At 41.1% G+C, this 14,549-nt stretch overlaps 1 protein-coding gene across 1 annotated transcript in view; it reads right to left on the reverse strand.

Moving 5' to 3' along the window:
- Positions 1 to 14,549, reverse strand: part of RSPO2 (R-spondin 2) — a 125,924-nt gene that overhangs the window by 103,011 nt on the left and 8,364 nt on the right. The gene's annotated exons all lie outside the window — the stretch shown is intronic.

The raw sequence follows: 14,549 nt of genomic DNA on the forward strand, positions 1-14,549 counted from the left end.
AATCATCTAAATGCAAAGCAGATATTCTCTTATTCGGGAGCAGACAACCTGTAATATTCCATAATGAAATTAGGCATATTTAGGCTGGCAAGCTGAGTTTGAGTGGTTCGGCTTTGCTGTGACTTGATTCACGGCCCGTCTTCTGCTGTTAGCAATCACATAGGGCCTGTAAGCTGATTTGGAGCCAGTGTCCACAAATGTATATATGGTGCAATCCAAATTCAGCCCACAGCCCTGTTCCTTCTTTCCTCTGTTCCTGCCTCTGCTGATCCCTTTATGGTTCACCGTCAAGCCACTTTGTTTTTTAAAGAGTTGCATGACTTTAGGGAAAAGGTGGCAGCTTTCCAAAGTTCTTCATAACATACACAGAAACATATATGCCATGGAAACATATGTAGTCTTCTTTATTTCAATGGGGTTGTTTCTATTTTGTAGCAATTTTTTTCTGTGCAGAAGTGATCTAGTGCTAAACTAGTATATCAGTGCAATGACTCAGAACTGAACTTGTTTAATGAACATTTTTTAAAAATCAGGAAGACTTGGGAAAAAGATCACAGAGGTGTAGTCCAGGAGTCTCAAACATGCGGCCTGGGGGCCATTTGCAGCCCGCCGGACAATAGTTTGTGGGTCCCGCCTTGCCTGTCCCCCAAAGCGCCCACACGTCCTCTGCTGTCAAGAGTCAAAAAAAGCCTCGCCTGGCTCGCCAGCTCTCTTCCAAGACAGCGCCTCTTGCACCCTTTATCCAGGACTGCAGCCTGCCAGCCAGCCAGCCTGTCTGCCAGCTGGCAGGCTGCAGTTCCGGATGGAGGGTGCAAGAGGTGCTGTTTTGGGGGAGAGCCGGCGAGCGAAGCCCGCTGCCAGCCCTTTTCCCTGAGTGCCTGAGCCGCCACTGAGTGATGTCTGAGAACAGAGCTTGCTCCCGACCCATCCTCGAAGAGGGCCTCCAAGCCACCAACAGCAGCTGCCACTGCCTCTTCTAGGAAAGTGGCTCTCTGGCTCTCTTTCTCTCTCGGTACCCCCAGCACCAGCCTGGCCAGCGGCTGCCTCAGCACCTGGCGGTGCTTCCTCCTCCTCCTCCTTGTCCTGCTTCAGCCGCCTCAGCTCTGGAGGCTGCCTGGACTCGCCTTGCAAAGTTTGCTCCTCTGTCATGGTGGGGGTAAATGCTACTGAGTGCACCCTTTTTTGAGGAGGGCCCTCAGAGGAAGGTTGCCGGACCTCCATGTATGTGTTTGTGTGTGCGCGCGCACGTGCACCTGTGGGGGCCCCACCCCGTTCTGTTTAATTTCGTGGGTACTGGTGGGGGCTTTTCTTCTTTGGCAAGGATAATTCTGTGAGGGTTTTTAAAACATATATATATATGTCGTGCCCTCCTTCCCACCCCACTAGGCAGTCACCGGAGCTCCCTCCCTTCTCCGCTTCTTCATCCTGCTGCTGGTGGTGGCAGTGGTAGTGAAGAAGGAACTGGAGGAGGTCATGGCCGGCGATGAGGGCTCGCACGCCACTCATCCTCATCCTCCTCGGAGCCCCAGCCTGGCTAAGGAAACTCCTGGGTGGCTTCCTTGGGGTCTTGCTCCGCTTGGCGGAAAATCTGATGTGGCCCAGCCTCACCCAGACTCTGCCTCCAGTGGCCCCCGGGTAAACTGAGTTTGAGATCCCTGCTGTAGTCCATAAAACAACGCACCACAAAACCACCTCAGACACATACCCCATCCTTTTGCAGAATCTACCCCAAAAGTAGATTTTAAAAACTCTGTTGGCCACAAAAAGTGCCAGACTGATCTGAACTGGCCTTTGCATCATATGATCAGTTTTTAAAAAATCAAATTGAACTGTTTATAACTTGAGCCAGTTCTGCAGTTTTTGACTGTGCAGTGCAGACTTAGAGACAAGAGAAGGCTGAGAGGTGATGCAATAGCCATGCTGAAATACATTGGAACCTCAACTTACAAACTTAATTCATATTGGAACGGTGTTGGTACATTTGTCAGTCGAAGCAAAATTTCTCATAGGAATGCACTGATAACCATTTAATCCATTCCGGCTGTTTTTCGTTCTTATCTAGAGGTGCCATTCGCAAGTAGAAGCATTAGTTCGCATAGGAACTAATGCAAAGCTGGTTAATCTGTACTCTACCACTAGAGGGAGAATTTTTGTTTTGACCTAAGATGAACTTAGGTCAAAAAAAGGGCACGAAAGGAGGGGGGAGAACACCTTCTAAATAGAACACCTTTTAACCCAAGCACCTTTTAAACAAAACCAAGCACCTTTTAGCTTTAAAAAAGGGCAGGAGAACACCTTTTAAACAGAACACAATTTTTTACGTTCGTAAGTCGAAGCAAAATTTTGTGAATGGAGCACTTCGTAAGTCAAAATGTTCGTAGGTAGGGACATTTGTAAGTTGAGGTTCCACTGTATATGAAAGGCTGTGAGATGGAAGGTGGAGCAAGCTAGTCTTATGTGGCTCCAGATAGTAGGATGTGAATTACTGGATTCCAATTTCAAGAAAGAAAATTTAAACTTTAGGAAGGCCCTCCTCATTGTAAGAGCTGTTCAACAGTGAAAGAGACTGCCTTGGAAGGAGTAGTCTTTCCTTCACGAAAGGAAACCATTAAGATGGTTCTGTTTAGTTCACCAGTGAAGATCAGTTCAGTTGGAAGAGGCAAGGAAACAAGCTTTCTTGATTGGGGCCCCTCACCCACTGTGTGCATTTCAGGGATTTAGTTGTACCTTATAAAACCCTTAATAGTTATGGGCTGTGTTATCTGTCAGAACCGTCTTTCCTTCAGAATAGCAGCCCATGCCATTCACTCTCCACAGGCCTTGCTTCTTTGGGTTGCCATGCTGAGGGAGGCAAAAATTGTTATTAAAAATAATTTCTTCTCAGTTGTGACCCTGTTAGAAATGCATCAGGGCCCTTCCCTTCCGTCTTTAAGAGGACGTTAAAGACTGTTTTTCTCTTTTCAGAAGTATTTAAGAGCATCCTTGCTGAAAGTAATTTATATTTCTGTTCCCTGTTCCTGCCATTATTTGGAATCTAATGTGATATGTGTCTTATTTGTGAGTGTGAATATTGGTCTTCTGGGGTTTCTGGGTACTGTTTGTTGTAAACTGCTTAGAGTAGTGCTTACCACTAAGTCAAGAAGCATAAATATCTTAAATAAATAAATTTGAAATGGGTTTTTAAAACCTGATCATTCACATGTGCTTTTACCTAATTAATCAGACATTATGTCAGACATTCAACTGATTTTTTGTGGCTACTGTTTTTTTATTACACCATTGTTAGTCTTAAATTGTTTCATTTCAGATTATCACTGCTGAATTGTGAATGTCTTATTGGCTCTGGTTGTTCTTTGTTTTGCTTTACAATTTTTTTTATTATGTACATTGGTTTGATCAGACTGCCATCAAAAGCAATATTTGAAAACTTAAACAAATTTATGAGTGGGAATTAAACCCCCCAAATGGTATATAGGGTATAAAATTGCCACAGACCTTCCTGCCACATCCATTTTAAAATGATGAATACAAACTGCCTCAGAACACCTCATTTAGATACTAGGGAAACAAATGGAAATACAGTGGTGTTAATCTGTTCTGCGAATATCACTGTCTTGTGAAAACATTGTCTTGTGAAACGTGGTTCCCCATTGGAATGCATTGAAATCTATTTAATGTGTTCCAATGGGGGGGGAACCGTCTTGCAAAGCATCGGTCTAAAAAAACCCGTCTTGCGAAACGTGTTTTCCCCACTGGAATGCATTTAAATCTATTTAATGCATTCCAGTGGGGGGAAAAACATCTTGTGAAGCATAGACCCAAACACTGTCTTGTGAAAATCGTCCATAGGAAAAACTGTCTTGCGAAGCATCGGCCTTTTAAAAAGAAACCGTCTTGCAAAGCATCGGTCTAAAAAAAAACCTGTCTTGCGAAACGTGTTTCCCCACTGGAATGCATTGAAATCTATTTAATGCATTCCAATAGGGGGAAAATGTCTTGTGAAGCATCATTCTTAAAAAAAAAAAATCCGTCTTGCGAAGCACAGACCCAAACATTGTCTTGCGAAAATCGTCCATAGGAAAAACCGTCTTGCGAAGCATCGGTCTGAAAAAAAACGTCTTGCGAAACGCGGTTCCCCATTGGAATGCATTGATATCTATTTAATGCATTCCAATGGGGGGGAACGTCTTGTGAAGCATCGGTCTAAAAAAAAAACCCAAACAACCCATCTTGTGAAGCATAGACCCAAACATTGTCTTGCGAAAATCGTCCATAGGAAAAAACGTCTTGCGAAGTGCAACAGCGATCTCAAAACCCCATCATCTTGTGGATTAATCGTCCCGTGAGGCAATCATCTTCCGAGGCACCACTGTACAGTTTCTGCTTCAGACTTGGCGTTTTGATTATTACTAAATCTAAATATTACATGTCACTGAGAATATATACAGGTTACTTTTTATATATCATTGAGAATATATGCATGTTACGTCTATATCACTAGAATTGTTACATCATTTTAGGTCTCTTCTGTCATTATTCTTGCTCTGTTTATACAGTTGACAGAACTGTACCTAAAATTAAGAACACAACCCAAACCAAACACAAATCAACAAATGTATCTACAGTAGGAGGGAACCGCGGCAACATGGTCTAATTCGGCAGTGTTCGGTTCCCACAAGAAAGAGACCACAGCCCTCTATCATCTCGACTTCCTTGAGAACTCCATGTCCGGCTGAATTCAAGACTGCATTGATTTAAAAATAAGTTAGAAACTACTTTCAGATGCTGCTATGAGGAATGCTCCCAGGCTGATTTTACCAAGGAAATGGTCCTTGAGTATTAGATAGTGCCAGATGATCCATATATAGGTATTTTGGTCCCTGACTGGAGATCTATGATAGTGTTCAAGTAGAACAGGTTGCATCCTACCTATAATGGCTGCATTTCTTAGGTTTTTGTTGTCAGACAGGGTTGGTATTGATTTTATTCACATAATCCTTGTCATGTTATTTTTGACCTTATTACTACTGCAGTTACAAATGATAATTTTTTAAAAATTTTGTTTATTTATGATATTTATTTTGAAACATGTTTTTAAGCAAATGTTTGAAAGCAAATTTTGTGGGAGAAAAACTGAACTTTCTTTAAAAGTAGTCAAAATCTTTCAATAGGAAAGACTACACTGGTGTATTATTATAGTGGGATATAATTTATTTTGCACCATGGGTGGGCAACTTCTTTCTTGAGATCTGAGATCTACCATATTTTCCCACTACTTTTTCCTAAAATCGTTACACTAAAAATTGAGGGGCATCTTATACTTATCAAGTTTTTTTTATGTTGAGATTAGAATGATAACTTCCATCGAAAAAGATCAGTCACTACCTGAGTCAGAAAAGGAGTATGAGTCACCAGCCCCATATGGATACAAAATAAAAGAATATTCCCAGGAGGAAGCTCCTGAATAGAGATGGGATAAAGGTAAAGGTAAAGGTTCCCCTTGACATTTTTTAGTCCAGTCATGTCCTACTCTAGAGGGCGGTGCTCATCCCGTTTTTCAAGCCGTAGAGCCAGCACTTGTCCGAAGACAGTTTCCGTTGTCACGTGGCCAGCATGACTAGGGAACACCGTTTTACCTTCCCATCAATGTGGTACCTATTTATCTGCTCACATTTACATGCTTTCGAACTGCTAGGTTGGCAGGAGCTGGGACAAAGCGACGAGCGCTCACTCCATTGCATGGATTCGATCTTACGACTGCTGGTCTTCTGACCCTGAAGCACAGGCTTCTGCAATTTAGCCCGCAGCGCTAAACAAATTGCCAATTCAGTGGTTCAGCACAGTTTGTTTACCACTGCAACATATGTCTGGCAGTTTAGTACCCCGCCCCCTCCAATAGCCACCCACTCAGAAGCAGTGCCTGAAGAAGGCGAGGCAGGGAAGCCAGAATGCTGCTTCTGAGTGAGCACCTGCTGGAGGGAGCAGGGCATCAAACTACCAAAGATTTACCTGAAGAAAAGGCTTTAGTAAGAGTAGAGAAAGAGGCAGCTCTTCTTCCAAGAGTGATCAGAGAGCCAACTCCTGCAGTTTTGTTCCTTTCCAGATGACCAAAAGGCAGCAGCTGAGCTCTGCATGCACCTGTAGCAGCTCAGCTACAGACATCTTAGGCTAGGATTGGCCATTTGTTCTTTTTCCCTTCCTTCAAAAATTGTCACCCCAAAGCTGATGTTTACATTGAATAAAAGCCTCCACCAGCATGAATGGAAGCTTCTTTCAAAATGCAAATTGTATCTACTTGAACTCTTCATCTGCACAGTCAAGTCAAGAGATAAGGAGAAAGCCTGCTTGCATAGAGACAGACAGATCAATATATCTCCAGGTCATGTTAAATTCTTCTGTGATGTTTGCTCTCCTAGGAAGCTTTCCTTGAAATAACTTCAAAGCACCATCAGATTTGCAAATGAACTCCATGCGACCACAAGAACAACAAATGAAAGTAATTTGTAGAATGAAGCATGTTCCTTGTTCAAACAATTGCTCCCCACCCCACAAGCATGCAGATGGGAGGAGACAACAATGCCCAAAGAAGTGAGAGGGCTGCCAACTTCATAAAGCTTCACTGGTACTCTCACAAGGGTGCCAAGCTTAATGAGACATCAAATGGCCTATTTAATGGTTCTCAAAGGAAGTGATCGCTTCCCTTTGCTGCAATTGACTTGAGAAGATACACCTCTCCTTCTCTGTTAAGTCATGTGGCTCCTGCACCAAGACTGCACATATGCTTCTTATGGTTCTGTGACGGACAGGTCAGTAACCAATCCTGTCCATCACAATGGAACCTTGATATATCAACCAATGGATGAACAGAAGAGGCAGAACTAAGGAAATATAAGAAGAATGGAAGACAGTTAAAGATCAGTTAGGGATGAGTTAGGGATATGAGTTAAGAGTTAGGGACTTCAGTTAATGATATCAGTTGGAGAAAAGCAGTTTAGACAGTTGGGACCAGCCTTTTGTTAAAGAAGAATAGAGAGATAGAGAACAAGATAAGAAATGAATAAATACCCTGATTAAAATTATTCTATCTAAGCAAATATAAATGTTATCAAAGCACAATTTATTGAATGAATAAAATAAGACCATCCATGATTTACTTTATATGATTTACTGATAAACACATAAATAAACATTGTTATATTGGAGAACTGTGATTTAAGAGCCATATTTGATAGAGTGAGGAATAAATCCTCTGGTGGCAGCAAAAAGGGTTGAGAAATAAATGTCATACCCGAAAGTGAACCTGGGTTGTGTGGAAGGACAAACAGGGGAACTGGGGAGGGGTGTGTGACAGGTTCACTGCCACTTTTGGATGGCAGCAATGGAACTGCCACAAACTGCTTCAGGACCCCTTCACGAGGCAGCTTAGTCTTCCCTTTTATTCTCCATGGCATTCAGGCCTAACAAACATCTGGGCCTGTTGGGTGGGAGGCAAGATAGAGTGTGGTTGGATTAAGTACTGGGGATGAGGGTTTCTCTTCTAATAGCTCACTAATTGTGTCCTCTAATTTGGACCACAGAAACACAGCATAATCCTGAGCTGGCATATCTGAGAGTAAGCTTTACTGATCAATAGGATTTACTTTTGAGTAAATATACATCAGATTTTAAATGACAAATGTTTTACATTTGAACACGGTAGGTACAACGGAGGTGTCCTCCCCAATCGCAATTTATTTGGCCCATCCTGTGCCAGCCTCTCCATCCCAGTTGCTCACATTCAGCAAATGGGTTCACAATTCAATGTTTATATAATGAAATAATAATATATATTATTTTGAGTCACACTGCTGAAGCAGTGTTGAAACAGTGTACAATGATCCTCATTCAAGGGAAAGGATATACAAGATTTTTCCAAGATCCCATCCATCCAGCAGCAGTTGTGTTGATGTAAAGATTGCAAATTCCCCAAGTACAACCATGAACTACACAAGGAGAACCAGGTGACCCCATCCAAGAATACATTAGGAGCTCAAAAAGGCATCAGTACATTAACAATCTTGGAAAGCAACCACCTAAATAAGTGCTATCATAACACACGTTTTAAAGTCAGGAAGGGCTCTCCTTCATAATTGGTTTGCTGGCTTTCAACTCACTTTTTGAAATATTTGTAAGTAGTTTGGGGGAGAAGTACTATATTTTCTGGCACTCAATAATCACTGCTGCCGACGTACCAACCCACAAGGTCAGCAAAATTTCAGATGTTTCACCTGGGCAATGGTTATCAGAGGGGCTGTTTTCCCCCAAATGATCTGGAAATAAAATTATAATGCAGCTTTCATAGACATATATCATTGAGCAGATGCACAACAAATTACCTTTCTTTTTTAAAAAAGAAAAACTACAACTTGCAAAAGACACCCTCCAGTTATATTTTTCCAAGCCCTGTCCTATGGTTAAGATCTGTCCATAATGTTTACTCAAAAGTAAGATGCATTTTGCAAATCCCATTCATCAGTAAAAATTCAAAGTTCCTTTCTTGTGGCTTCAGCTCGTTTCCTGTTTAATTTGGGGTGCGTGGGGGAAGCAGTGATTAATTGTTCCATATTCAAAACCATTTTTAATTGCCCTTGTGTCAGTTATAGTTTTCATCAGGGGCGTCGGGGGGGGGGGTTACTGATTCATCCTATTATTTTCTATTTTTATCTCCAAAATCAATTATTATGCTTTGAAATAACAATTACATTTCTCTCTTCAATAATGCTACCATGTTCTCTCTCTCTCTCTCTCTTTCTCTCTCTCTCTCTCTCTCTCTCTCTCTCACACACACACACACACACACACACACACACACACACACACACACAGAAAGAGAGAGAGAGAGAGAGAGAGAGAGAGAGAGAGAGAGAGAACAGATAAGTTTACTATATTAATTATACAGCATGCCCAACACCTTCCCCAGCTGACATACGTAGCCATCATGCCATAACAGAGGTCTAACTGGGTTGCCACCATTGGATCATGAATCGCCTTGCTGCCAACAACAGGGGCTTTGGGTAAGTCTGAGAACAAGTTTTCTCAGGCCACTTCCTGTAGACAAATAGCGGAATGGTATTTATTGAATATTTATATACTGAATGTTTATTTATTGGAATATTTGTTGGACTATATTTTTATTTATTGGAAAAAAAATCTGTGTACGACCAAAACCATGCTGTTCAAACCCATGCAATTCAAGGGAGAAGTGTATAACAATAATATGAAACCATCAAGTGAAATATGCAGCCCATTCTACCTCGGTAAAATCAAAACTTGACACTGAGTGCTATTCAAGGGGCGGAGAGAAGACTATTCATCACTAATGCTTGCCATGCTCATTAAAAAAACCATTTGGTCTAAACATGCCAAGAGGACTTCAAAGCACAGTGGTACTGCTCCCAGTCATTTTGAAGAGTTCGTAGTGCGGGGTTTTCTCTCTGATTTGAACTGATACTTCAGTATTTGCACCCAGAAGTGCGAAGGCAATCCCTTAAAGAAATGGGAGTGCCTGACCACCTTATCTACCTCCTGAGAAATCTATATGTGGGACAGGAAGCAACCGTTAGAACTGGATATGGAACAACTGCTTGATTCAAAATTGGGAAAGGAGTACAACAAGGCTGTATATTGTCCCCCTGCTTATTTATATACAGAATACATCATGCGAAAGGCTGGACTGGAGGAATCTCAAATTGGAATTAAGATTGCCGGAAGAAATATCAACAACCTCCGATATGAAGATGATACCACTCTGATGGCAGAAAGTGAGGAGGAATTAAAGAACCTCTTAATTATGGTGAAAGAGGAGTGCAAAAAATGGTTTGAAGCTCAACATCAAAAAAACTATGATCATGGCCACTGGTCCCATCACCTCCTCGCAAATAGAAGAGGAAGATATGGAGGCAGTGACAGATTTACTTTCTTGGGCTCCATGATCACTGTAGATGGTGACAGTGGCCACGAAATTAAAAGACACCTGCTTCTTGGGAGGAAAGCGATGACAAACCTAGACAGCATCTTTAAAAGCAGAGGCATCACCTTGCTGACAAAGGTCTGCATAGTCAAAGCTATGGTTTTTCCAGTAGCGATGTATCAAAGTGAGAGCTGGATCATAAAGAAGGCAGACGGCCGAACAATTGATGCTTTTGAATTGTGGTGCTGGAAGAGACTCTTGAGAGTCCCTTGGACTGCAAGGAGAAGAAACCTATCAATTCTGGAGGAAATCAACCCTCAGTGCTCACTGGAAGGACAGATCCTGAATCTGAGGCTCCCATACTTTGGCCATCTGATGAGAAGAGAAGATTCCCTGGAAAATACTCTGATGCTGGGAAAATGTGAAGGCAAGAGGAGCAGGGGACAACAAAGGACTAGATGGTTGGACAGTGTCATTGAAGCTACCAACATGAATTTTAACAAAATATGAGAGGCAGTGGAAGACAGGAGGGCCTGGTGTGCTCTGGTCCATGGGGTCACAACGTAACAACTAAATAACAACCAGTTCATTTTGTCCATATCTCCCTTGAACCAATTGTCTCCTGACATTCACTTCCCAACTGGCACGGAGCCATGGAGGTGGTCAGTGGAAATATACCCATAAGGAAATGTCATCTCACGCAACACGCCCACATATAGTGGAGATCTGCAGAGCAATGCAGTATGAGGATTCACAGAAGCATATTATGCAAATTAAGGTACAAATTGGAACAAGGCTGGACAAAAAACACGACACCATCCACTGGCAGTGATGGTGATGCTGTAAAAAGACAAAAGAAAGAAAGGCAGAAAGTAAGGCTATTTGTTCCAGTTTGATAGTGTTGATACAGGTTTCAGCTTTGCGTCACATAGACACTGTGTAAAGTACTAGTATCATTGGTGAAGAGAAACATGGATAAGCCTTAAGAGACAAAATCACCACAAGTTTGGGGGGGGGGGAGCTACTGGAGGGCAGCACAGAAGGCAGAAGACCAGACATCATCTGGTCTGTATGATGCATTTAAGAGTAAATCAAAAAAGCATAGAAATCCAGAGGAAAGAGCTGGCAATTTAAGATTCAATTGATTTAATGAAACTACTGCTATTTACTAAGAAGGAATTAAACAAACAAAGCAGGGCTTTCTTGCTAGCACTAAATACTGGATTGCTTTGATGCAGCAATCCTACATTTACCTAGAAGTAAATTTCACAGTAGTTAATGAAGCTTCTGTACAATGCAAATGTGTACACAACTGCATCAATAATAAGTTTTTGCTTGTTCCACCTCAGAAGAACTGTGAAAAACTCAAAGATTTAGTAAAATAAATTACTTGCAGTACCGTAATGCTGCTCTCTCCTACACGGTATTCCTCATATTCCATTTTTCTATTCTAAATGCCAAACCGCCGACACCACAGAGCTTAAATGTTGATGCATGAAACTAGCATGAAAAGATGTGGAAAAGGGATCTGTCTCCTAATTATCCTGCAGCATTTGTTTCATAGAAAAACCATTCCTGACAGAGCAGGGAAAACAGATCTTTCCATTTTGAAGTTACACCAACATTTTGGATGTATTTGTCCTCTCCTTACTACATCCAGCTCCCTATGAGGCTGCATTTTTCTAGTTGCATCCCCCATTGACAAAAAGTGTTCTGACAGTTTGGTTTCTTTGCTTTTAATTCACTTCAATAATAATCCTGTGCCATCAAGTCAATTTTGACTTATGGTGACCCTTTTAAAAATTTTCTCGCTAGAAAGTACTCAGACGTGGTTTCTCATTCCCTTCTTCTGAGTGTGCTCTGAGATGGTGCAGCTTGCCTGAGATCACACAGGCTGGCTCTTCTCTCTGGAGGCACAGTAGGGAATCCAACTCCCAACCTCTGGCTCAGTGAGCTATCCAGCCATCCATTGTAGTATAAGGCAATTTTATAATACAGTGGTGCCTCGCAAGACAAATGCCTCGCAGGACAAAAAAACTTGCAAGACAAATGGTTTTGGCAATGGGGGTTGATGACTCGCAAGACAAATGTTCCTATGGCCGCGCTTCGCAAGACGAATGTTTTCCATTTTTTTGTTCTTGCCTCATGTTTGCTGATTTTTAAATGTTTTTCTATGATGTTTAAAAAGTTAAAGTTTTTTGATTGAAATTTTTGAAATCATCTGCACAATATGTATGGCTTTAAAGAGCACTTAATAAACTCTTTGTAAACCAAATTTGATTTTGTTCTAACTTTTTTTGCCCATAGGAACGCATTAATTAGATTTCAATGCATCCCTATGGGACAACGTGTTTCGCAAGACAACATTAACCGTGGAACTAATTAAATTCATCTTCCGAGGCACCACTGTACAGAGTTATATGTGGGACAGAGAAATCCTTAATCCATATGCTTACTCATAATTTATCCTGCAGTGTTTCAAATGTGTGAATGTCTGCTTTATTTATTCCATTTATTTAATCTGCAATCTTTCCTTTGACCGGGGAAACTGTGAGAAAGAATAAGCACTTACTTACTTACCCTATTTTTTGTTCATACTAAGTTGCATCCAAAGGAGTTTTGCTTCATAGAAGAATCCACAGGAACCCTTGTTATATACTGCAGTGCACACCATGTACTTTGTCCCTTCATACAGCTTGCATTTCTCTTTTCCAGACCAATTCAGAGACCCAACACATTGTTTGAGTTCAAGAGAACCCCGGGTGCTCTTGACTAGGAAAGGAAATACACTGGATTGTTGGTGGAAATTCTATATGGCATAGCCACCGAGCCCTCCCAAAATATTAGCTAAAATCCTGCTTGTACAGACAGACATATTTCATATTCCCGATTCTTTTCTCTTTTTTTAAGATGTATTTTCAAACTCATTAGTCAAAAGAAATGATAGATTTGCTTGCCATTTTCAACTGGATGTGACTCCACAGAAGAGTCCATCCATGCCAAGAATTTTATTTCATTAAGAAAGTGATATTATGGAGCATCTGAGATCACATAAGAGACTCTGCAGAATGCCAGAGACGCTCTAAGTGCCAGTACCCTACAGTGCATGCCTGATTATTTGCAGATGGTGTGTGTGTGTGTGTGTGTGTGTGTGTGTGTGTGTGTGTGTGTGTGTGTGTGTTAAGTAGAAAGAATTGCACAAGAATCTTAATCCCACATTTTGACATTACACAGTAAGCATCGCATATAACCTCAGCTATAGGCATGGATTAGCCATGAACATCCTAGTCCACATTTCTTGAAATTAGCTGAACACGTCTCATTCTAACAACAGACCGCAATAAAAACCCAGCAGTAACAGTACAGACTAACTCTAGTAAGTCAACTGTCAACACCAGTTCTATTCAGCCAACAGCTGAATGTCCAAGAAGAAATGAAATTGGATTCAATCTCTTTGGGGTAAGCTAGTTGTCCCAGAAGCACAATTGCTGGTTGAAGATCAACAGGGAACATGGGATCAATTAAAAGCAGCTTATGGGGTTTTTTAATCTCTGCCTTTATTTTTTTATTTTTTATTTTATTTTAGCAAAAGTAGCACAGGGTGGGGTAAAGTGGGGGATAATTCACCCAACATGGGTTAGATCTCTATTCATTTTGACTCTACTGTGATATAGTCCTTAAACTGTTCTGCTAAAAAAAAAAAAGCAGAAAGTTTGCTCTCATCCCTTCCCTCTCTAGCCTGGATCTAAAGTACTCATTTAATTAAAGACACACTATGACTTTTCTGTGAACAAGATATAGTTTGATCAGCCACTAAGGGGGCGGGAGGGGGAAGACGGATGTCATTTTTATACACTTGCCTTAGATTAAATTGTGGAAGCAGGAGGCACGAGAAGAAGAAAGAGCAGGGAAAGAGGAGAAATCCAGACTGAAAATTCTGTAGCGCTTATAGTTTCTAAAACAAACATTATTTTGCTGTAGTCATTTTGCAAAGGTTTGAAATACTTTTTTTGCCTTTTTTACCATAACTTTTTTGTGACCCTAATCTGCAGCACCACCTATGTTTTATGTTGCCTGGGGTTTCTAGAATTTGTGGTCCAAAAAAATAACATGTCAAAAGCTCTGTAACCCTGGTAAAGTTTTACTGTACTTAACAGAATACAGTGCCAATGCACCTATCAAAAACATTTTGTCTTCACATATGATAAATTTGCAGTAAGAAGAGCAAACTGTGTACGAATTGCTCTACCAAGCTTGGGAAACATATTAAAAGAGAGAAGAAAAGAAAACAACACATAAAGCAAATTCAAATAATTGTTTGCTTCCATAGATGTTAAGAAGGGGAAATTCTTTCTAAAAGGTTTTTCAAAGGTTAGTGAAAACAGCAGTTTTATTTAGACCAATGCTGTAACATTTCCCTTGTTCTGCCAGTCACAGCTTTCTGCCATGAAAAACAGACAGTGAAGTTATACATTAAGATTTTGATGTGAGTGTTCCTTAAGATGTGATTACTTCCACACCTATCCCTGTTAAAACCCAAAACCTCTTATCCATCCAGTGAAAAATGGAATTTTAGCAAAATGGAGGGTAACTCTTTTCT

Source organism: Pogona vitticeps, chromosome 4 (genome assembly GCF_051106095.1).
Source record: "Pogona vitticeps strain Pit_001003342236 chromosome 4, PviZW2.1, whole genome shotgun sequence".
In the NCBI taxonomy this organism is placed as follows: Eukaryota; Metazoa; Chordata; class Lepidosauria; order Squamata; family Agamidae; genus Pogona; species Pogona vitticeps.